General features: G+C 45.2%; 1 long non-coding RNA gene across 1 annotated transcript; it reads right to left on the bottom strand.

Moving 5' to 3' along the window:
* Positions 1 to 1,713: 1,713 nt before the first annotated feature.
* Positions 1,714 to 2,499, bottom strand: LOC119791974. The gene is made up of 2 exons (XR_005281919.1): positions 2,387 to 2,499; positions 1,714 to 1,828 (listed from the first exon to the last, which is right to left on the bottom strand). It is a non-coding gene; the product is annotated as an uncharacterized LOC119791974 (long non-coding RNA).
* Positions 2,500 to 3,404: the final 905 nt, after the last annotated feature.

Genomic DNA, 3,404 nt, shown 5'->3' with positions numbered 1-3,404 from the left:
GTGATGGGGCTCTTCTGTTCTGCAGTCTGCTTTGGTGCAGACAAACTTTTTGTTACTGCAGACGTTCTGCAAGTGAGGACCAAGACACTGAGAGCACAGCCTGTTTGCATGGAGATGGCTTTTCTTGCCCTGAAGATCCATTTCTCGGAATATAGTGCATGCAAAAAGCCTACCTGCATGGGCCGTCTCAGAGCAGGCAGAGCAAGCAGCAGCCAGTGGCTTTGCCTGGGATCCCCTTTGGCCCGAGGTGGCTTTGGAGTACGCCTTCTTGGCTGCCTTGACTACTGGCAATTTTGCAGAGGGGATTGCCTCTCTGAGGCCTTCATCCAATTGGTCTAGCTCCTCCAGCATAGCCTCTTGCTTCTGGAGGTAAAGCAGCAGGCAATCGAAGTGGGTTTGTGGGCTGAATCCATGCAAAGGTTCCGCTTTGTACTCGATCCACTTTTCTTTTAGTGAGCTTGGTAGTTTTCGCTCCAGTGACTGCGCAACAAGCCTGTTCTTTAAGATGTCCTCCTCTCCTAATATGACCAGGTTGCTCAGGGCCCTCTCCACGGCCTGGATTAATTCAATTGTCTTCCGGGGACTATTCCCCTTTACAGGAGGTAGGCTTTCAATGTCCTCGGCAATCTTAAGGACGATTCTTGCCTTGTTTCCAAAACGATTGTCGAGGCGCTTGAACATCTCCTCTGGGCTTGAGCAGCTGGACAGAACCAAGTCTTTTTTCACCCTTTCACTCAGGCTTGCCAGCAAGTGGAACCGGGTGACTCCAATGGTTCTCATCGGGTTTCCTAACTGTTCCAACTCTACCCACTCGGCCCTCCAACGGTAATAGTCGGTCATATCTCCCGAGAAAACAGGCAGTCGGGTTCTTTCAAGGCTGATCTGTGGCTTTGAGAAGGGTTGCAGGCTAGGTGATAGAGAGGGCCCTGGGACACTGGGTTGGTAGACCGTTTGGTGAACGCCAGCAGCAAAAGAGACGCTGGGTTGGTCAGCACTAGCTGAAATGGGCTCTGATTTGGACATTCGGCTTTGCTTTTTCCAATTCAGTTCCCAGTCTCGTGCTCTGCTTTTAAGTTTGTAGATTACCTGCTTATGCTGACTGACTTTGTCAGACACGAGCCGTTCCCATGCTATAACCTTCTGCTCTAATTCATGGATCCCTTCCAACAGGCCATCACGAAGGGCTTCAAATTCATGCTCTGGCATGTCTGCAACATTTGTATTTTCCACTTCCTTGTATTTTTCTTCTGTTCCCTCAATGTGGAGCAGAATCTCAGGCATTGCAAACTTTTTGTACAAGGTTTCTCTGGTGAGCAGGAGAGTGTCACTGTAGACGATGACACACTGCTCAACTTTTGCTTTAGTCCTCCTTGCCTCTTCTTCACCGTCCTCCACATCTTCCAGAGCCTCCAAGACAGCTAGCGCAGTGTCGTGCATCCTGTTGAAGTCAGCACTGAGTGCGCGCATTTCATCAGCAAGGGCTCCTTTTTCCAAGATGTCAGTAGTGAGAGAAAGCTTGTTAGCTCTCCTGGTGAATGCAGCTTGTGCAGTGGACCGTTTCACTTGTAGGTCTGTTATTTTGGTGGAATCCATTTTCCTTGTTTTGTTTTGAAATTTGATGAGGTGATTCCTTTAGAGGGATTTTGTTTTGTTTCCTCTTTGTTGATGGCACCTCGGTTTATAACTGTTCGTTTTTTTTTTTTTTTTTTTTTTATTTATCCCCACCGAAAAGGGTCGCTAGAAGAGCGAGACTTGGTTACAACTCAGTGTCCAAATGTTGTTTATTTTCTTTCTTGATTTCACACTTGAAACACAGCAGGTTATAAACCTGTGGAAAACACCAAAGTTGTGCTATACATTAGATGCCATGTTCAGATATTTACATAAATAACCAATACAAATTCACTGCAATATCAATGAGAAATCCATATAAATAGCCAACAATATCTATAAATATAAACAATAGAATGCACAACAGCAGACACTACACTTAATCCATTTCATTTCATACAAACACCAGAGCTACCACTGCAAAAAGCAGCTTAAAATAACAACAACAGGAGCCCATTTACAAATGCTAGGTAAGTGAACCACATCTCCCATCATGCATTACAGGAAACAACTACGACTTCGGCCCGACTACAACACCCAGAGTGCACCGCGAATCAGGAAGTAAGCGCATAGCGTCAAACGCGCTTCGTTTTCAAAAGTTTTTACCCTCAACTCAGACTAATAAACTTTAACAGTAATCGGCGGATTAAAACAATGCACTCGCCAAGCGACCACAGTGAAAAAGTTATAAACATCCGACTAGTTAAAGGGCAACAACAGTAGATCAAGCAGTTTAAAACAACCAGCGAGAGAATATTAAAACCCAGCACCTTACCGGTGATGTGCGTCGCTCTTCCAGCCATGCAATTGGATTCTGTCTCTGTGCGTGCACGCTCCTGTTTATCTACGCATCACTAGGAACACTACATCCAACGGCAAGCCAGCACACCAAACAAGGTAAGTACCACCTCCCACCTAATCAGCTGTGCTGCGTTACACCTGATCACCTGTGGGTTGACGTTGTTTACCCACCACCAAATGACAGTGCACAAAACAAGCTGCGAGCAACAATTGAAAATATGGCACAGTGTACGCCCTGCTTAAACCCGTTAAAAGCCACCTGTCAGAGTGAAGGAGCAGCTGTTAAAGGAGAAGTCTGGTCATAATCAGAATTAAACTTCTGAAAGTACTTTAAATATGAAATTATTACATGCTGTTCAATAAATGATCAGTGTTTTTAATTAAGATTAATTTTCATTTGCTGCTGCCATCAACACCTTTGTTTCTAGATGTTGGAGCTTGGCCTGTTTTCCAGTGTAGTCCTGTTTCTCTGACTGTGACTAACTGGATGTGCTCTCTTCATCCTCTGACATGGGAGCTGGCTCGGAGCTCGTCTGCCTGGCCGTGTGTTTCCTGGACGGGGCCGCCTGTGGAGCTGGTTGACACTTGCCTTTTGTATCTATGCTTCTTTTTCTATGTCTGCTTCTGTCTCCTTGAACCCCAGTGGGCCTCAGCAGATGGCCGCTCACACTGAGCCTGGTTCTGCTGGAGGTTTCTTCCTGTTCAAAGGGAGTTTTTCCTCTCCACTGTCGCTACAAGCATGCTTAGTGTGAGGGATTGCTGAAGAGTCAATGAGTCGATGCAATCAGCTGGTTTTCCTTAGATAGAAAACTTTGCATCAATCTGACTGGATGATCTGGTGAACTGGAAAGTGACCTGAGATGACATGATGTGAATTGGAGCTATAGAAATAAACTGAATAGAATTGAAACTGATTTAAAGATGATGTGACAATGGAAGGAATATTTTTAAAATAAGTTAATCAGATATATGCACTCTCTGAGGAAATCAAT

Source organism: Cyprinodon tularosa, unplaced genomic scaffold (assembly GCF_016077235.1).
Source record: "Cyprinodon tularosa strain WSP-4 unplaced genomic scaffold, ASM1607723v1 ctg407, whole genome shotgun sequence".
Lineage (NCBI taxonomy): Eukaryota > Metazoa > Chordata > Actinopteri > Cyprinodontiformes > Cyprinodontidae > Cyprinodon > Cyprinodon tularosa.
The sequence above is the reverse complement of the archived record's forward strand: the minus strand, read 5'-3'. Positions and strand labels throughout refer to the sequence as shown.